This window comes from Acomys russatus, chromosome 4 (genome assembly GCF_903995435.1).
Source record: "Acomys russatus chromosome 4, mAcoRus1.1, whole genome shotgun sequence".
NCBI lineage: Eukaryota > Metazoa > Chordata > Mammalia > Rodentia > Muridae > Acomys > Acomys russatus.
In genome coordinates, this window is record NC_067140.1 from 2,277,542 (window position 1) to 2,299,234 (window position 21,693).

General features: G+C 50.8%; 1 protein-coding gene across 1 annotated transcript in view; it reads left to right on the forward strand.

Annotated features, from left to right (window-relative positions):
* Positions 1 to 21,693, forward strand: part of Snph (syntaphilin) — a 714,025-nt gene that overhangs the window by 277,396 nt on the left and 414,936 nt on the right. The window lies entirely within an intron of this gene.

Below are 21,693 nucleotides of genomic sequence, written 5' to 3' on the forward strand. Positions count from 1 at the left end.
GGCTTACAGGTTCAGAGGTTCAGTCCAGCGTCATCATGGTGGGAAACATAGTGGCATGCAGGCAGACATAATGCTGGCGAGGTAGCGGAGGGTTGTACATCCGGACCCACAGGCAGCCTGGCTTGAGAGTCTGAGACCCCAGAGCTCCTAGTGACGCACTTCCTCCAATAAGACCACACCTACTCCAGCAAGGCCACACCTCCTAATAGCGCTATGGGTCTACCGCGGTCGGGGAGGGGAGCGCACACTTTTGTACAAACCACCCCACGTGGCAAGGATGGTATCACTACAAATGAAGTGTGTGGCTCACATACATCTCTGATTGGCTTTCCTGTCAGTACACCCTGGGTGGCTATCAGCTGATGACGTCATCCCATCAGCACACAGTCCTCTGACTATTAGCAGTGTCTTACTTAGGACTATGCTTGCTGTGATGAAATGCAACCCTGGTGCCAAAAGCAACTTGGAAGGGAAGGGAAGGGTTTATTTGGCGTACACATCCCCAGCCACAATCCAACGAGGGAAGCCAAGGCAGGAACTCAAACTAGGTGGGAATCTGGAAGCAAGAGTTGATGCAGAAGCCATGGAGCGGTGTTGCTGGCTTACTACTCCTGGCTTGCTCAGCCTACTTTCTTACAGAACCCAGGACCACGGGTCCAGGGATGGCACTACCCACAATGGGCCGGCAGGGACCTCCCCTGTCAATCAATAATTAAGAAAATGTCCTACAAGCCTGCCTACATTCAGATTTTTTTAAAAAAAGATTTATGTATGTATGTATGTATGTATGTATGCATGCATGCATGCATGCCTTGCTCTGCCTGCATGTACTCTTGCAGGCCAGAGGAGGGCACCATATCACATTACAGATGGTCGTGAGCCACCCTGTGGTTGCTGGGAATTGAACTCAGGACCTCTGGAAGAGCAGTCTGTGCTCTTAACCGCGGAGCCATCTCTCCAGCCCCTACGTTCTGATCTTATGGAGGTATTTCCTCAATTGAGGGTCTCGCTTCTCAGATGAGTCTAATTTCTGTTAGGTTGACATAAAACTAGCCAGTTCAAGCAACATATGCTAATACTTGTCCTTGAAGTTCAGAGAAGTTCAGCTGTAGTTCCTGAGTCCACTTGACAGACGAGGCAAGAATTGTCCAGAGAGGGGAGGCTTGTCTGCTGGCAGTGCCCAGCACTGGTAGGTGCAGCCTGGAGCGGGGAAAGAGGGCTGAGGCAGGGGCATGCCTCTCCCACAGCCACCTCACAGGAGCCATGGAGGTTGTTTATTGGAGGTCTAAGATCTGGAGACAGAGCTACACATCTACAGTACAGTGCCAAAGATGTTGTGTTTCAGTGTTGGGGATGGAACCCAGGGCCTCATGGTGTCTCGGCAAGGCTCTGCCACTGAGCCACACCCCAGCTATCAGTTTCCCTGAACTCCTTACATAGGGCCCTGACAGGAGGCAGAGCTGTCAGAGGATATTATTGCAGCCTTGAGTTCAGAAGCAGCAAGAACCATCCAGGAGGGAGAATCCTAAGCTGCACTGTCTTTCCAGGAAGGACTTGCTACATATGCATAACTCACAAATTGGTGGTAGAAGTCCCCAGAGGTTCAGCGGACACACAGAGCCTTGGCAATGGCACTGAAAAGACACTTTGGCGCTGGGTCTTTTAAAAACTTTCTGGCTATCACTATCCCACTTACACATCAGATTAACATGTGACCACACATTAGGCAGGGTGGCAGGTGCCCCGGGATAGATGATCATCAGACTGGGCTGGAAGCCCTGGGCCCACGATTCCACCGCCAGCAGAAGTGAACTGGCTGCTTTGTTTTGTTCACCGAGCCGTGAAGCATCCTCCGTGTACTTGACAGCTGAAATGGAGCTATCCATAGAGGATCGCACTGGATTCCTCGCCTGGGGTTCCTCGAGCACTCACAGACACTTTCTCAGGGGCTTGCATCCCATGAAAATTCAGGCCTGCCCGGCTGATCTCGGCTGCACGCAGCCGAGTTTCCAGTGCCACCATTGACCTAAAGTTTTCTGGACTTGCAGACTCGGAGCTCGCCTCCCCTGTTCCCCGCAGCTGATGGCCCGGCAGATGGGCCGGCGAGGGTCGCGGGTCCCGTCCAGGTGGCTCGGGCGACTCCCGGACAGCTGCGGGGACCGGGCGGGTGGGGACCGCGCTTTCCATGACAATGCGCTCCAGTGCCTACAAAGGCGCCGCCATCAGCGTTTTATTGGCTTCAGTTAATTATCTGCGGCGGGAGGCGTGCGCTGTTCCAGAACATTACACTGCGAGGATCGGGCTCCGCCCTGCACAACTTGACTCCGCCCCCGGCCTCGCCCCACCCTAGGCCCCGCCCGCCCAACTCGGCTGCGGAGCTACGGCGCCCTCTACGGACCGCTTCCTCCTTCACCCATTCCACCTCGCTACCCCCTGCCGGGCTGAAGTGAAAGCCACAATTGGATGGCATGGTTAACTGTCCTACCCGATTCTAGAATCCTGTTGACCCCCATCTGCATCATGAAAGGCTCTGAGCCTAGAGCTCCAAAAGACTTACAAACGGACACACTATAGCCTGGTGGATGCTGGCGATGGGCTGCAGTGGGACCCGAGGGCTCAGAACAGGCTCCCAGAAAGGAAGGCATGGTCAAGGGCTCCCCAAGAGGAGGCCCAGTCTGAGGCAGGACCAGGTAGAGCAGCTAAGAGTATGAGGACCGGCAGAAAGAAGTCTCAGCAGCAGAGCAAAGAAACTGAATCCGGAGCAAGATGACCTCCGGAGAGCATAGCTTTCTGGGGGGTACTTACTGTGTAAAGAGGCAGGATTCATGAGGTGGGTGAGGACATGGCAGTGCGGTAAGAAGTGGGAGGCCTGCCAAGTCAGGCTTAAACAAGGCTGAGACATCTATCTTTCTCTTTTTGGTTTGGTTTTTTTTCAGGACAGGGTTTCTCTGTGTAGCCTTGGCTGTCCTAGACTCACTTTGTAGACCAGGCTGGCCTCGAACTCACAGCGATCCGCCTGCCTCTACCTCCCTAGTGTTTGGATTAAAGGCGGGCACCACCACGCCTGGCCAGAGACATCTATCTTTCATGTAAATGGTGAAGCAGAGAGAAACCTGTTTTTGTTATGATGCCAAGTGTGGGATGGGGGCCGGTCTTGTGAGAGAACAGGTGAGGTTAATTAATCTACTAGAAGGTAAACTACCTCATGCGGGAACTTGATTGTTGTCAGCTAAAAAGATCCGTGAACAGACTCTGGGAAGAGATATATAAATGAACCCAGAACTGGAGGCGGGGCCTTTGGAGACTTGGGGTAGTTTTGACTGTTCATCGCTCCACTTCAAGATGCTCCTAGAGAGAACCGCTCGAGGGAAGGCTTTGGGGCTCTGACTCTTGCTGAGGTTCCAGGTTCTGGTTACTCCAGGTTCCAGCAGAAGAAATCCTGCTGATTACACCAGGAGAATTGCTCCTCGGAACTGATATCCTTACGGTTTTGTTATTGTGTTCTTTAATCCTTTTTTCCTATTGTTTTGGTTAGTCGGGTTATCAGTGACATACTCTCGGTTAATAAGTTCGTAATAAAATATAATTGTTTAAAAAAATTGAGCCTACAAAATGGAGTCTAGTGGCAGGCACGCTAAGGTTGGCGCATGCTCCACAGTGCTGGGGCTGGAGTCCTGTCTTGCTGCTCCACTGCTCTCCGTGAATGGTAACAAAGGACTGTGTGAGTACCAGCTTTCACATCTGCATCCCCATGTGAGAACCGGTTATCAGAAAAGAGAAAGGAGGCAGGTTCGGTGGCCCACACATGTAGTCCTAGTTACGGTAGTGGCACACACCTCTAATCCCAGCACTTGGGGGTGCAGAGGTAGGCAGATCTCTGAGTTCGAGGCCAGCCTGGTTTACAGAGTGCATTACAGGGCAGCCACAGCTATGCAGAGAAGCCCTGTCTTGAAAAACCAGATAGAGATAGACAAAGATAGCTAGACAGACAGACAGACAGACAGACAGACAGACAGACAGACAGTGCTCATGCTGGAGATACACCTCAGTGGTGGGGCCATATCATTCAACCTGCTGATCTGAAACCCAGAGAATGTTCTGACACATTAAACACTAATTATTAATCATGAGGGGAAAGACTGGAAGCATGCATTTGGCATCATGTTGTCCCAACTTAGAAGAATTTCCCACCTCCTTGGGGCGCAGACAATAGCTTATGCATCGACAGTCGTTGCTGTGCAAGCATGAACAGCAGAGGTCGGAGCCCAGCACCCATGTAACAAGCCAGCCATGGTTTTGCACAGCCCAGAGCAGGGTAGGGTGTCACTGGGGCTTGCTGGCTGCCAGCCCAGCAAGGATATCAGTGACCTTCAGGGTCACTGAGAGGACCTGCCTTAAAGGAATAAGGTATTGAGCAAGACACCACCCAACCTCCTCTGGCTTCACACATTCAGTAGTGTGTGTGCACATGCGCGCACACATGCACACATCTGGCGTGTCCTTTAATGGTCCTTACTGACAATTGGGATAAAGCTGTCCCCATTCAGGCATCCTTTACAGGTACTAGCCACTTCCCTAAAGATGGCTCATCTAGGCCCCGCCCCCCTCAAGACAGGGTTTCTCTGTGTAGCCTTGGCTGTCCTGGACTGGCTTTGTAGACCAGGCTGGCCTCGAACTCACAGAGATCAGCCTGCCTCTGCCTCCCTGAGAGCTGGGATTACAGGCTTATCTCTAGGCTCTTGGACGCCAGCCACACTCGCAGACGCAACTCCTGAGGAAGTCCCTGCCACTCCACAGCTGGAGTTGGTCTTCTGGCTGGAAGAGCCTCTTGCACATCAATCAGACAAAAATGTTTCCCGGTGCTCGCTGTGTTGACCCCCTAAGCTGTCTTACTGGGGAGCATGCTTCCAGGTCTGTCCCCTCAGCTTCTAGCCCTTCCTGCCAGGGAACACCAGAGCCCCCTTTTCTTTTCTTCTTCTTCTTCTTCTTCTTCTTCTTCTTCTTCTTCTTCTTCTTCTTCTTCTTCTACTTTTTTTGGTTTTTCGAGACAGGGTTTCTCTGTGTAGCCTTGGCCATCCTGGACTCACTTTGTAGACCAGACTGGCCTCGAACTCACAGCGATCCGCCTCCCGAGTGCTGGGATTAAAGGCGTGCGCCACCACGCCCAGCTCGAGCCCCCTTTCCTTGATCTCACCCTGGCCTGAGGCAGAAACCTGGGCACATTTTTTATTCAATTTTTAGCTTTAGTGTGTGTGTGTGTGTGTGTGTGTGTGTGCACGCATGTGTGTGCATGCATGGGTGTGTGTGCATGCTTGTGTGTGCATGTATGTGCGCATGTGTGCATGCATGTGTGTGTGCATGCATGCTTGTGTGTACATGTGTGTGCGTGCTTGTGTGTGCATGTTTGTGTGTGCATGTGTATGTGTGCATGTGTGCATTCATGTACATGTGTGTGCATGTGTGTGTGCATGTGTGTGTGTAGGGTAGTGTACTGGGTACCTTGGTGTGGGAGTTATAGGTGACCGTGAGCTACTCTATGTGCCCGCGTCTATGTGCCTACTGGCAGCTAGACTTGGATTCTCTGCAAAGGTAGTAAGCGCCATCTTCCCCATCCAGACACACTTTTTGTTTATTTGTATTTTTTGCAACTGAGCTTCTTTGTGTAGGCCTGGAGCTTACTTTATAGACCAGGCTAGTCCCAAACTTAGATTTCTGTCTGCCTCTGCCTTTCAAGTGCTGAGATTAAAGATATGTGTCACTACACCTGGCTACTTTTATTTATTTAATTTTTAAGTACTCCTTTGTTTTAAAAAAAAGGTCACGTGTGTGCATATATGGTATGTGCACATGTGTGCCTCTGTGTGTGCATGGGAACGTGGAACATGTGGATATACAGCTGTGCACATATGTGTGGAGGCCAGAGGTCAACATTGGACATCTTCTTCTATTGCTCTCCACCTCATTTTAAAGATGGGGTCCATCACTGACCTTGGGGCTCACTGCCTGGCTAGCAGGGGGTTCACGGTCTCCAGCCTTATTCCTGTTCCCAGTGCAAAGGTTACAGGTATGTGGATGGTAGAGATTCGAACTGACATCCTCATGCTTGGGAGGCAGGCACTTCATCCACTGAGCTACCACACCAAACCCAAATACACTGTTTTTAAAAGTGTGGTGGCCCATCTCATGACAAGGACAGATGCTCACATCCTGACCCTGCCTTCCTAGCATGCAGCAGAAGCAATCAAGTGATGGTGTGCCCATACTTTGTGTAGCCCTGGTTGCCCTGGAGACAAAGTAGCTCTCATCCAAAGACTGATAATAGAGACATTTGGACAGGCTCAGCCATGTCAGGAGACGCCACGTGACTGTGGAGTCAAACACGTGTCTGCAAGGCAAGGAAGGTGGAGCCTGGCCCAGAGGCTGTGTCTGGACTGCAGCCCTTACTGCTAGGGATAAACAGGCGGGGGGGGGGGGGGGGAAGGGAGATGTGCCAGGGGCATCAGTGATGCCCCCATCTTCCAGGTTAGCAGCCTCAAGTCTCAGGGCTCAGGAGGATGCATCGTTTTTTGTAGTCTGAGTCCCAGGAAGCTAACATCACACAGAGAAGTCATTCCTTACAGTGGCTCTAGGCAGAGGCTAGTGCTTCAGAGATGATAACAAGCCCGTTGGAGCATCCCAGACAACCCTCCGCTTCCAGGATGGACAGTGTCTCCAGCTCCCTGGAACTCTGAAGCAGGACTCAGGAGAGGCTAGCTGCAGATGGTGGCATGCTGTTGCTGTGCTTTGCTCTTTACCATTACCAGACTTACCCTCAGCCATTAGCAGAGGGAAGATGGCTCATCATGGGCCTAGTGTTCGTCCAGTAATCAGTACTGACTCTGACACTTCCACATAGCCACCCAGCGACAGACCCATGGGTGACAGCAGATGTTACTAAGTAGAGTATTTGCCTGCATGAAAACCTGCATTCGATCCCCAGCACCACATTAAAAACTTCAACAGGAGCTAGGGATAAAGCATTTATCACACAGACATGGGGACCAAAGCTGGCGTCCCAAGAACCAGTATGAAGTGCTGGGTAGGTAAGGTGGCATGCCTTCAGTTCCAGAGGATCCAGGATCAAGCAGGCTAGCTAGACTATCCAATCAGTGAGCTCTGGGTTCGACTGAGAGTCCTTGCTTCGATGAGTAAGTAGTGTGGAGAGTGATAAAGACATCACCAACCTCATGCCTTCATACATATGCACAAATCTGTACACACACGTATACACACTGTGCTCACACGCACACGCATCATCTCACCTATACAGGCTCTCCACACATAAACACACACAGTAACAATACTGCATAAAACAATGGCAGCTCACAGCTGTAGTCTCAAGCAAGCTGGAAGGCAGGATGAGGTAAACATAAACAGAGCGGGCGACAGGGAGTCATGTGGTTGAGGGGGCGTCTATGGGGGGGGGTGGGCTACCATGAGCCCCTGTAGGAAGACTGGTGTTGCTTGGTGAACTTGAAAGCCACTGGATGGAATTCTGATGCTAGAGATCCCATGGTTGGAATCTTGGGGTGGTCTCCAGGGGTGACCCTATAGTGTGACTGCTGCAGGCAGTCCCTTGGTTGAGGCCGGCTGGCAGCTGAGGACAGAGACAACCTAGCAGCTGATAGAGTGCTCTGTAATTGTGATTAACTACTTGGTCCCCTCCCTGCTCCGCTGAGGCTATGGGGTGACAGCTGCAAAGTGAAGCCGAGAGGCCAGGAAGGGGTTAATGGGTTATGCTTCCATCTGAGCCCTACAGATGATGATGGGGCGGGGGGGGGGGGGGGGCAGGCCTCTGGTGAGAGAGGTGAGCATCAGCTGGGCCAAGTGAATAGAGAGAGCATAGGGCTTATCCCTGGGGACAGAAGAGCCTTCACCCTGCCATCATCATCCTCTGTGGCATCATGCTTTCCCCTTCCCCCTCAGGCCAGTGCATCCCGGATGACCCTCATGGTTCCAAGGTGGGCAATGTTTCCAGCCTCCTGGAACCTGGGCAGGACTCAGGAGAGACTAGCCACAGAATGGTGGCATGTCACTGCTGTAGGCATACCCATTTGCCATTGTCAGAGGAAGCTATGATCCACCAAGGATTTGATGGTCATAGAATAAGTAGGGCCAGTACTGGTTCTGTCACTTCCCAGTGGCACCCTGGGGACAGGTCCACAGCATGACAAGGGTGCAGAGTAACTGTAGTTTGCACACAGAGCCCATCAAGCAGAAAACTTCCCATGGTCACTGCCGTCAGTGTCTCTTTGATTCCCTGGTGCAGGAGGCTGGAAAATGGCCATCCCAGCATTCCGTTAGTGTGACCCTATTTGGGAAATGGATCTTTGCAGATGTAATTAAGTTAAGGATCACACACGAGGGCTGTCTAAGGGGAACTTTATTATCATCACCAGTGCAAGAGCGGGCAGTGGGACCACAAAGGCAGAAGTCGAAAGTCCATGGAGATGTAGTTTCAAGCCAGGGGGTGCCAAGGGCCAACCAAAGCTGCTGAGTATTTCTTAGAGCCTTTGGACCACACCCTGCATCTCTACACAGGGTGGTGAGATCTCCAGCAGTACTGCTTTCTAAACAAAGAGCCAAAGACTCAGGCTGGCCAGAAAATAGCATCCACCAAGATCCTCTGTTGGTGCACACCTGTAATCCCAGCACTCAGGAGGCAGAGGCAGGTAGATCTTTCTGAGTTTGAGGCCAGCCTGGTCTACAAAGCAAGTGCAGGAACGGCCAAGTCTACACAGAGAAACCCTGTCTTGAAAAAAGAAAAAAGACCCTCTGTGATCAGAATGGCAGACACAGGGCAGAAGAAGCTGCCCACCATGAATAAAGCAAGCCCCTCCTCCATGACCAGATAACATGAGAAATGTGTGTAAGACCTTACTATAAGGTGGTTGAAACGCCATGCTAGCCAGCCTTCTTCCTCTGGGACACAGTGCATCCTGGGTTCTGTGAGCATTTCTAGACCCCTCGCCAAGGCTTTGGAAAGAGGTGAGGAGAAAGATGTCCTGACTTGCTGTGTAACTTCCAGGAGATGTTCAGAATATGATTGCACCTAGAGCTGCTCATATCTTGACGAGAGGAGATGTCACAGCAACAAAGAGTGACATGTACTATAGAATTTGGTCTGAAAAAGGGAGGGAACCCTAACATATGTCCCATGTGGGCAAACCCTGAAGACACATAAGCAAGAGAAAGAAGCTAATCTCAGGAAGACAGATGGTGTGTAATACTCTTATGGAAGGTACCAACAGCTCAGGTCTGCTGGCTGAGGTCTACTGCGGAGTTAGTACCCAGATATTTGGGAGATGGGTGGCAACAGTTACATAACAAAGTAAAATTACTTAACTGCACCAAAAGTGGACACTTAGAATGGTTAAAAGTGATACATTTTGTATGTTTTTTTACAACAATAATAAGTTGGAGCTAGAGAGATGGTTCGAGGTTAAGACCCTGTATTGCTCTTCCAGAGGACCCAAGTTTGGTTCCCAGCATCTTTGTTGCATGGCTCGCAACTGCCTGTAGCAGTTTCAGGGACTCTGATACCCTCTTCAGGCTTCCAAGGCCACCACACTTATATGTGTAAACCCTCACACATAACGGGAGCACATGCGTCATTAAAAGTAAAATCTAGAAGAAGAGGAGGAGGAAGAGGAGAAGAGGAAGAAGAAGAGGAAGAAGAAGATGAAGAAGAAGAAGAAGAAGAAGAAGAAGAAGAGAGCAGAAGAATTAAGAAGAAGAAGAAGAAGAAGATAAAAAGAAGAAGAAGAAGAAGAAGAAGAAGAAATAGAAGCAAAATTTTCTCCAAGACATTTAGTTCCAAAGTGGCCCCCAAAATCCATACAAACTGGTTGAGGCCTGGAACTGTCTGCATGAGAGCTAGGCCACCTTGTGAGATGGAGGCATCAGCCTCTGAGGCCAGTGAAGAGTGTGGTCCCCTCTGATAACTGCTGCCCTGGGGCAAGACTCGCTGGCAGAAGACACACTCAGAGCTGGTTTGGAGTAACTACATGATAAATAAGACCACATTCCACTTGGAAAGAGATGAGGAGAAAGATCAGACACAAATGCTAGCTGCTGCCTTAAGTTGCCAGGGTTTGACATGTGATAACTGATATCTTGGTGTGGGATATCAACACATCTTTTTACTTTGTTTTGTTTTTTGTTTTTCAAGACAGGGTTTCTCTGTGTAGCCTTGGCTGTCCTGACTTACTCTGTGAACCAGGTGGGCCTGGAACTCACAATGATCCCCCTGCCTCTGCCTCCCAAGTGCCGGGATTAAAGGTGTGCGCCACCACCACCTGGCTCTCAACACATTTGATTACATTTGATGACAACTTCTCCCACCCCCACATGCCAGATTCCTCAAATCCTGTCATGTCTTCCTTTACTATATAGTCAGGGTCCACATCCTCCCTCCCTCTCTCTGCAAAGCCACCCTGCCTGTCCCAGTCACCACCACCATCCCTTGGCTCTTGCCTCAGCCTCTTTAAAAATTAGATTCACTAATTTTTTTGTGTGTTTTGCCAGCATGTACGTATGTGTGATATGTGCATGCTTGGTGCTCACAGAGGTCAGAAGAGGGCATCAGATCCTCTGAAACTGAAGTCAAGAACACATGCTAGGAATGGAACCCAGGTCCTTTGCAAGAGCAACAAGTGCTCTTAACCACCGAACCATCTCTCTAGCCCCCACCTCGATTTCCTGATGGCTTGATTCTTGGTTTCCATCACTTTGGCCTGGCCTGTTCTGTCCCTGCCCTGGGTGGATCTGTGGGAGTGCAGGGGAAGGGATTACCCATGGTCCTTCAGGCTGCAAGGACAAGGTTCTTGTGGGAAGCTAAAGTCCTTACAGGAGAGGCCTCCCCTGACCATCACCAGAGACATGGCACCAGGGGTGGCCAGAGATGGTAGTGTCACAGAGGAGGAAAGGGGAGTCTGCACTTCTCACATGGAAGCACTCAAGGGATCACATTTTCTAGTTTAAAGGCCGGCTATAGGTGAGCGCACGCACATGCGTGCGTGCGTGCGTGTGTCTGTGTGTTTGTGTGTGTGTGGGTGTGTGTGTGTGTGAGGTGTGTGTGTGGGGTGTGTGGGGTGTGGGGGTGTGTGGGGTGTGTGGTATGTGTGTGTGGTGTGTGTGTGTGTGTGTGTGTGTGGTGTGTGTGGTGTGGGGTGTGTGAGGTGTGGAGTGTGTGTGTGTGTGGGTTGTGTGTGTGTGTGTGTATGTGTGTGACTGCTCTGGGTACACGCACGCACAGGGCATAGATGGGTGCCACACTTTCCATTATGTTCGCTCCCAGCAGTCAAACAGTATGGATGGTCAGGGTAAGGTTAAACTACAACTATTACGGTTTGACTGTGTAGCCTTTAGCAAATAGCTTAACCTCTCTGTACCTTATTCCCACTGTAGTGAGAGATCAAAACTACACTACTGAGGAGAAATGCCAGGGAATGGACAGAGAGACTCGGGTTAGAGGGGCTCCCTGAAGAAATGACATCAGAGACAGCAGGGCATAGACCAGATTCCAAGTGTGTCATGCACTTGCTATGTAACGGAGTACACGTAGGTCAACCTCCTCACCTCCAAAATTCGATTTTAATTATAAATAAGAAGTCTCTTTTGGGTGAGGTCAGCCATGTGGAAGGGCTTCTCTGAGTCTCTGGAGGATTCTGCATGTGAGGCCTCGGCTCCAAAGCCTTCCTCTAAGCTTGCGGGACCCCAGCTCATCCCAGCCAGCAGGCTCTTGGCCATCTTTCTCTGTTTTCTGAATGACAGCGACCCCCGATGGCCATATTCCGCACTGCATCCAGTGCAACCCAGCAGGAACTGGTTGCACTGGTGGGACACACACACACACACACACACACACACACACACACACACACACACGCACACACGCACACACACACACGCACACACACGCACACTAAAGAGGAGCATTGGAAATTCTAGTTCATTTATTCTAAATGCTTTGAGTTTTGTTAGAACTTTATATTCTAATAAAAATAAGCAAAACTTCAAAACCACCTAAAACCCTTTGAGTGCCCTTTCTGTTTGTATGGACAGTTAATGTATGTAGTCCTTTGTGGTAACAGTACATATGTTTGCAGATGAGCAGTGTCTAACATCAGTTCCTCGGCTTGGAACATCATCGTTTCAGATCTAGCTCTTTCCCACAGCTGTGTGGCTTTCTGGGGAGGCTTCTCAATCCCCACAAGCTCTCAAATGGGGTGTGACCACCATATGGTATCCAAAAAGAAAGTCTCCATGCCATGAACTCTTGAGGAAGGGTTCCAGCCCCATCTGGCTCATGCCCAGAGCAGTCACACAGGAATGGGCCCCTGGTTCTCCTTTGCCTCTTTCTGGACCTGAAGATGCTCAGAATCACAAAACTGCTTCTACCACCCAGTGCACCCCAGCGCACACCGGGCACTGTTAGGAGCCCTTTGCTTGCACCGACTCCCATGACTCTCCTAATGTCACAGTTACATCTCCCTTTTATTGTTGAATTAGACTGATAGGGCCAAGGTCTGGTCACCTGACTTCAGTCTCTGGAACCCAGAGAGGAAAAACAGAACTGACTCCTCACAAGTTGTCCTCTGACCTCCACGTATGCAAGTGGGGCATGTCTGCATGCAAACACATACAGTAACTAGAAAACAAAAAGTCAGTCAGTCATTCTAGATCCATTACAACAGAGAAAGAGGACTATCTTCTCAGGATAAAAGTGTCAAGTCAGGGACTGGAGAGTTGGCTCAGAGGTTAAGAGCACTGACAATGCTTGCAAAGGTCCTAAGTTCAATTCCCAGCAACCACATGGTGGCTCACAACCATCTATAATGAGATCTGGCGCCCTCTTCTGGCCTGTAGGTGTTATATGCAAGCAGAGCACTGTATACATAATAAATAAATAAATCTTTTTTAAAAAAAGTGTCAAGCCAGCCCAGCATAGTGGAGCACGCCTTTAATCCCTGGAGGCAGAAGCAGGCAGACCCCTGTGAGTTGGAGGTCAGCCTGGTCCTCATAGAGAGTTCTGGGCCAGCTAGGGTTATGTCTCAAAAAAAAAAAAAAAAAAAGTGTTAACCCATCAGGAAGATGGACAAGTCGTAAGCAGATGGGCACAGCTCTAGAAGAGGCAAAGCAGAAATGGGTGGAGAAGCAGACAGTTATCGAGGCACTTCCTCCGGTGGCAGTGTAACTCACACAGCAGAGTATCGTCTCCAGAAGCTGTGGGGACAGTGGCTTGCTCAGCTGTGTGACATGCAGGAGAGCAGTTATCTTTCCTGTGGAGCTGAGAGTCAGCCCAAGCCCTCTGAGTGCTACTGAACACATCTCCAGCCTGTGCTTTTGTTTGTTTTGAGACAGGGTCTTACTATGTTGCCTAAGCTGGTCTCAGATTCACAACCAGGCAGGACTTAAACTCATGACCTACCTGCCTTCTGCCTCCTGAGTGCTGGCATTACATGTAAGAGTTACTACCTCAGCTGAAAATTAGTGACCTTTAAGCCAAGTGAGGGCTAGTGAAACTCCAGGGCTTCTTTCAGGCTTTCCTTGTAACACCGGGGTGGCTGCTCATGAAGACTCTGACAGGGCCACTTCCTGATGAGCCTTAAGCCCTGGCATGCCTTCACCCGCGCACGTCTGATCACTGGTGCTCCTTCCCAGCAGTCTCGTCAGCGACCTTGCCTCCTGTACTCACTCTTCCATGAGTTTAGATGGGCCTTCTTTTTTTCTTTCCTTTTTTTTTTTTTGGTTTTTCGAGACAGGGTTTCTCTGTGTAACCTTGGCTGACGTAGACTTGCTTTGTAAACCAGGCTGGGCTCAAACTCACAGTGATTTGCTTGCTTCTGCCTCCCGAGTGCTGGGATTAAAGGCGTGCACCACCACTGCCCCAGTTCAGACGTACCTTCTTAACTGACAGTCAAAGTCCAAGACCAAAGCAGCAAGGCCTCTTGGAGTATTGGGGCTGGAAAACCCTCTCTCTATATCACTCCGTTCATAAACTTGGGCAGAGAAAAGTACGTGCCTCGTTCAGACTTTGGTTGGCAGAGAAACTGTCACGAGTGGAAGGTCCTGCAGAAACACTTACATGGGCACCAGTGAGCGGTGGGCGGAGTGTGTGCATCCGTAGACTGCCCCCTCCCTCCTTTCAGTTGTGTGTGCTATTCTCACCCTCTTCCCGTGTGTTACACAGTCCCTAAGAGGCGAACGGGAGGCTTCCCCCACGGAGAGCTAGCCAGAGGGTTTTGTTCTGTGCTTCCAAAAATAATCTGGGGTATGCAGAGAGGGGGAGACAATATCATTCGTGATCATGCTGCCCCCACAGCTTTCAGTCGCGGGGAGCGCAGAGCGGTGTCCTCAGGCTTGGAAGCAAAGCTTAGCCCACCAGGCCGGGAAGGAAAAGAGGTCAGTTTGCACAGGGGCACGGAGCCCTGTCCAGAGACAGAACTTTTGAAACAAAGAAAGTCCATAGCTCACGGGAAACACAGCCAAGGGTTGAAAAAGAAAAATCTATGTCAGGTGCAGGTGACCTTGGGAGCCCAGAGGAAGCTGCTGAAGGTGGCTTAAACAATAGAATCTACTTATAGCTTTCTTCCTTTCTTTAGATCTTATTGAATTTTGAAGGAAAAAAAATGCACAGTCAAAGAAAAATTCAAAGTGCGGAAAAGTGTCAAAGAAAATAAAAAATCGCCAGAACCCTTTTCTCCTCTAGTCCCCTAGTGAAGGGCGAGCTCCCGTCCCTCTAGCTGGCTCTGGGTGTTTTAGCTTACCCTGTGGGCCTGGGTTCTACCCCAGTATTTTATTCCCCGTCAAAGCTCTTTTGCCTTACTGTGTCCAACGCTAGACACAAGGAAGCCAGAGCTCTGTGGTCTCTGTTCTGGGTGGCTGTGCACCCAGTGGAGAAGTCAGGAAGCCAGGCCCAGGTTGCTGGCAGTTAGGTCAGCTCTGAGAGGGACTGCCCAACAGCACTCTAAACCAGGACATAAAGGGCAATAGAGGGTTAGAGAAATGGCTCATGGGTAAGGGAGCTTGCCACCAAGCCTGATAGCCTGATGGGATGAATTTGATGTTCGGGATTTGTTGAGGCCTACTCTTTGACATAACTGCCGCCATTTCTGTATTCAGCTTATAAGACAAAATTAAGTTCAAAACATTTGTTTTTGTTTTTGGTATTGTTGTTGTTGTTGTTTTTTGTTTTTGTTTTGTTTTGTTTTGTTTTTGTTTTTGTTTTTTGTTTTTTTTTGGTTTTTCGAGACAGGGTTTCTCTGTGTAGCCTTGGCCATCATGGACTCGCTTTGTAGACCAGGCTGGCCTCGAACTCACAGCGATCCGCCTGCCTCTGCCTCCCGAGTGCTGGGATTAAAGGCGAGCGCCACCACACCCGGCTTTTTTTTTTTTTTTTTTTTTGAGACAAGGTTTCTCTCTGTAGCCTTGGCTGTCCTAGACTCTCTTTGTAGACCAGGCTGGCCTTGAACTCACAGCAATCCTGAGTGCTGGGATTAAAGGCGGGCGCCACCACACCTGACCTAAATTCAAAATTTTTAAACATTTCACCTCGGCTTCCTAGAAGCAGCTATTCAGAGCTGACACTGACATTCCTGCCAGAGGGTCAGGTTAGCCTGCGCTAGATGATTCAATGATGTACTTTGTTATCCACACACGTCGCTGCCCTCTGGCTGCACTCGGGTTATCTGCACACCTGGTGTCCCTGGTCATGGCCAGTCCCGGGGTGTGCGCTCAAAATAAACCATCCATCTCTAACTGAGATGGGTGTCTGCGTGGTTTGTGTGTGGCAATTTTTGTGTTATAACAGACCCAGGGCAGCATCCAATACATCTGCTTGTGCATTCTGAGTAAAGGGGCTTGAAAGCATGCCTCTTTCCTGTCAGCACCTAGGCTGAGGAAGGCACGGAAGAGGCCAGCACCGGGCTGCTGCACCTGGGTTCTACCTGTTCTTTTTTTCCCCAAAGACTGTGTTCTCTCTTCCTTGTGGCTGCAGTTTCAAACCCTTCTTTTTCCAAAGTTACCTTCTGTGTGGCGGGGTGCGTGTGCCACAGTATGTGTGTGTGGAGGTCAATAGACACTTTGTGGGGCTTGATTCTCTCTCTTCTCCTTCCACCAGCTTGCTTCCAGGGATGGAGCTCCAGCTGCCATGCTTGATGGCAGGCCCCTAATGGCTGGCCTGTCTTGTCCAGTTAACTAAACCCTTCACAGCTTGCTGCCTTGCTGTGTCCATCTGAAGTTTTCCCTCTGGGAACTGAAGAAACAAGACTGATGTGATGCTGAGGTCAGGTGTTTAATTCATCTGAGCATCGTTTCCTTCCTTCCTTTCCCCCCCTTTTTTGTTTGTTTGTTTGTTTATGTGTGTTTTGTTTGTTTGTTTGTGACAGGATCTCACTATGTAGCTCTGGCTGTCCTGGAACTCACTATGTATACCAGGTTGACCTTGAACTCACAGAGATCCACATGCCTCTGCCTCCGGACTCCTGGGATTAAGTGCAGACAGGCCACCACACCTGCTGAGCTCTGGTTTCTTTATATACAAACCTGGACTGAATACATGAAGCCTTTCAGAGGCTTCTGTGAGGACGGAGTGAAGGAAGCCGAGAGTACAGCACCCTCCCGGGAAGGGCCTGCCATAGATAGCCAAGGGTGGCCTCTGGTCCTGGCATGGTGCTAAGCAGGCAGGGCAGCAGGCAAGGCCCTCTAAAGCCGTGCTGTTCATGGTTACAGGGCAGGCCTCTGTGGAGATGGGTAGGTAGGGTGCTTGGCAGTTCCAGGGATGGCTGAGCCCAGGGAAATGTGTGAGCCTGTTTCACATGCTGTGTGTGCATGTGACTCCAAAGCCATCCTGGCCTGGTTTTCTATTTCCATCTTCTTGGGCCCTCTTTCCTCTGGATGGATCTGAAGTGTGAGCCTCGGCATTGACGTCCCAGCTCACTAGGAAGAACTCAGGGCCAGCAGCACGCATCTCAGTCCGAACACGCCATGTGAATGCAGATGTCTGAGAAGACCAGAAGAGGGCGTAGGAGTCCCTTGGAACGGAAGCATCAGGGGCCTGTGCGCTGCCCAGTGTGTGTGCTGGGAACGGAAGCCTGGTCCTCAGCGAGAGCATTAAGTTCTCTTAACCCCTGGGCTTTCTCTTCAGCTGCCTATCAACCATTTTGTTTCCTGACTTTTGCAGCACCTTTTCCAGGGGATTCCGGCTTCTGGACGTCCTCTCATCTGGACCCAAGTGTCCACATCTACAGCCTGGGGTGCCCTGTGGCCATCAGCATACACAACGACACACTTTTCAAGAGCAAGGGGCTGTGGGACCTCAAGAGGGAATACCATCTGCCATTTTTTTTTCTTTTCCGAGACAGGGTTTCACTGTGTAGCCTTGGCTATCCTGGACCAGGCTGGCTCCAAACTCAGAGAGATCCACCTGCATCTGCCTCCCTGAATGCTGGGATTACAGGTGTGCACCACCGCACCCAGCTCCATCCACCATTTTTTTTTTTAACTGATGCAGCAAGAAACTACTGCATAGCAGCAGCTATGGAAGTGTAGGCTTGGAGGTACACACCCTTGATCCTGGCTCTCAGGAAGATGAAGAGCTTGAGGCCAGCCTGGGTTCCATGGTAAGACCTGGTCTCTAAATACATCAGCCAGTTGAAATTCAAATAGACTGCAGTGCTTATGCTAGAATTAGCCAGGGTCTCCCAGAGCTGAAATGAGCCTATTTGCTGACTGGGTGGAGGCTCTAGGAACGTTGACCCTCTTTCAAAATCTCTAGGGCTGTGGTCAGAAACCAATGTGCCCATTTGCAAGATGAAATTCTGCCTCCCTTCCCGCCCTGTATGGGTTCCAGTTGACCCCAGCCAGCTACTGAGGACTTCAGGCTTTTCTTGTTGGCCCCAGACGTCTGTCTGTGCCTTTCCTTTGGCGTCTCTGGTGTGTTGAAGCTGATGTGGACTTAAGGAGCCCACTCAGGGAATTGCTCATAATCCTCAATTTTAGAGCCTGCCCTCGTTCATCTACATGCAAAGTGCTCTGTGCCCTGCATGTTCCCTCGTTCCAGGAATTAAGGCGTGCATGGTGTATGCCCTTGAATACCCGTCTCAAGGTGAGGCAGGGTGGAGTGCAGGGCAAGCAGTTCAGCCTTGGCCTGTTTCCGTCCACAGGCTAGGACACACACACACACACCCCGGACTTTAAAGGTGTAAGTGAGGTCACATCCAGTGGGACTGTTTTGTCCAACAAGGCTTTGGGTTGCCCCAGGTCAGGAAGGAAAGACCAGCTGTGCAGGAACTGGGTGGGAAGCTAAGACTTCTGGGCAGGAATAGGACTTGCTTAAACCAAAGGTAAGGCTGGCTGGGCCAGGCTTTCAAGGGAGCCAATGGCGAGGCTGGCGTCTGACTCTGGTTTCTTCTGGGCCACCCTGAACATCTCCCTGAGGGAACCACACCAACACAGTGGCAGGGTAGACTGCCTCCAGGAGACCCCCGACTTCGAGGGATTGTAGTGGATTTCTTTGGGGTTCCCGTGACAGAGGTAGAAGCCTCACCCTGGCTCTGGCTCCCCATCTCCCTCACTTCCCTCATCTGCTGACCTGGCTGTTCTGGAGTCCCTTTGTTCTAGGGGTCACCAGGTCCTGAAAAGCATTCGTATGACCACAGAAGGAAGGGCAAAGTCCATGTTTCTGTGCTGTGCTGTTGGCCCTCGCCCAGCTCACCCAGGCAAGGCCCTCTGCCAGGGTGGCACTTTCTCCCCAGATCATCCCAGTGGTGTCCTAGCTACCTTACATTATGGTCCTTTCAAGGTTACCCCCTCAAAATACACTCAGGGCGACACACTGCTCTGCTCAGAATGCCCAAGATGGCACTTCTGTAGCCCCAGACACCTTCTCAGGCACCACCCACTTTGCTTCTACTTGCCTTGGGGCAGCATCCTTAGAAAACCTCCATGCCAACCCCAGGCTGAGTTCAGAGTCCTGGTCTCCTTTTTTTTTTTTTTTTTTTTTTTTTTTTTTGGTTTTTCGAGACAGGGTTTCTCTGTGTAGCCTTGGCCATCCTGGATCACTTTGTTAGACCAGGATGGCCTCAAAACTCACAGCGATCCGCCTGCCTCTACCTCCCGAGTGCTGGGATTAAAGGCGTGCGCCACCACGCCTGGCTCTCCTTTTTTATTTAAAAAAAATTTTTTTTTTTTTTTTTAAAAAGGCAGGGCCTTGTCATATTGCCCAGGTTAGCCTTCAGCTAGGACCTTCCATGCTGGCACTTATATTGTTGGTTGGCCATTCATTGGGGGTACAGAAACATCCCACATCTTCGGTCAGACTCAAGACTGGACTCCCGGGGCTGGGCAAGTGACTTAGTAAAGAATTTGCCTTGCAAGAACAAGAATCTGAGTTCAAGGCCCAGACCTTGGTGGTGGTGCATGCTTGTGGTCCCAGGGCTGAGAGGCAGAGGATCCTTGGAGTTCACCGGCCAAACAGACTTACTCTGGGATGGACAGGATCCCCAGGGGCATCAGGGCTCTGCGGTGGGCAGGGCACTTACTGTTTGTAGCGATGGTACTACTGAACACCGCGTCTGCGTAGCTGCTTACTCCCACCCCTAGGAATCCTGGGAGTGAGGCTCTCCCACCAGTTGGCTGAGAAGAGGCTGAGCCAGCAGTGCTCACTCGGTCCAATATACAAGCTGGAAGCTCCTAAGATGGGGTGACAGTCAAGCCAGACCAAATCCCCACAGGTTCTCAATTGCCGGCACACCCCACCTTATCCTCCTCCCTCGATAGAGCGTGGGAGCCAGAATGTCACTCGGACACATGCACCCTCAACACTCACTGGTCACTCTAGAACTATCTCTCCTCATCTATGCTGTCTCTGGACACACATGGCCACATCCTGGCCAGCTGTGTAAGGGAAAGTACAGATGGACTGTACTCAGGCTGTGGGGAGCTTGCCTCACATGTAAGAGGCCCTAGCTTCCCCCCCCCCCACAGTGCTGCAGACAAATCCGTTCTCCCCCCCCTACACAAAAGGGAGGCAGTTTTCACTTTCTCAAGATATTTATGGAAACGACGTCTGAATTTTGTCCCTTTAAGCCAAGGGTCTCTTTGAAACCTGAAGGTGCTTGTCTTGGTTAACTTCGGTTGTCAGCCTAACCAAGAGTCACGTGAGATGAGAGGTCAACTGAGGGAGGGGGTTGTCCAGTCAAGCTGTGACCATGTCTGTGGGAAGTGGCCTTATTACTGATTGATGTGAGGGTTCAGTCCGATGTGAGCGGTACCACCCCAGGCGTGGTGTCACACGCCTTTAATCCCAGCACTCAGAGAAGCAGAAGCAGGCGGATCTTTGTGAGTTCAAGGCCAGCCTGGTCTACAATGCGAAGCCAGGATAGCCAAGGCTACACAGAGGGACCCTGTCTTGAAACCTTCTCCAAAAAAGAAAAGAAAGCTAAAGATAAGTGTTGGGGCGGGGGGGGGGGGGGGCGGAGTCGGGGGAAGGGGGGGCATTGGTGGGGGAGTGGGGGGAGGGGAGATATTAGGGAGGAGGTGTGCGTGTGTGGGGAGTGAGTACACATCATTCCTCCTTGGCTTCGGCTCCAGGTCGCTGCCTTGACTTCCCTCACTGACAGCCTGGCTGGATTCTTGAACTCTCCTCTCAGGCTTCAGCCTCCAGAATGCTGGGATTGCAGCCCCGCCCCCGCCCCTCTGTGTACCTGAGTACCTCACCAAGAACAACTGGATAAGCACCAATGAAATCTTTTTACTTTCGGTCATGACGGCCTTAAACAGCTGAACCATCCCCCACCCCACCCCCGCCCTACTTTAGAGTAAAGAGGAATGCGGGATGGTGCAGGCGATGAGACAACAGTCCAGAAAAGTGGGCTGGCCCCGGCCTATCCCTCTCTCGGCTTGCTTCCTTGGTTCTCAGCCTTGACTGAAAACTTGATTAGAATTAGATGGCCACAATGCAGCCTTCAGGACTTCTTGGGTGTACACGGCCCCATTGTAAAAGCATACAAAGTTTTAATTTTTATAAAAATGCAACTATGCAAAATAATAATAATTACAGACAAAACCCCTCCTGCCTGAGACACTCCTCTGAGGTCCTGGTGGGGTTCACTCAGACGCACGGTTCCCCTCAATTTATCTCAGGGTCTCACTGTCCTGCGGGACAGGGAAGTAGAGAGGTCTGTACTGGGATCCAGGGCCAAGGTGTTTGGGGCTTTTACAGCCGTGTCTTTGAGACGGACTTTTCTTGGGACACAGAAAGGGGCCGGAGGCTGGGGCCCTCCCAAGTCCTCTGATCACTTCCGGGTTGTGTTAGGAAGGGTGTCCACGTGGGGAGAGGGCCTAAGCCCACAAGCTGAGGGTGTGCATTACAGCCCTCCTCCATGAGGAAACAGAGGTCTAGAGAGTCAGGAGACTTCCCCAAGGTCCCACAGTGAGCAACAGTCACCTTGATTTCCCAGTCCTTAGGCTGCGTCTAGCTGAATGCTACAAACCAGATCTCTCAGTAGAATGTCGTTGCAATCGGGGCGTGTAAGCGGTGGGCGAGGGCTGTGCCCTGCGACTGCAAGTCGGAGAGGTCTTTCTGTTGAAAGCTCAGGCTTGGCCTTCCTTGCTTCTTAGCCTCAGGTCTATGACCACACGGTGGGGGTA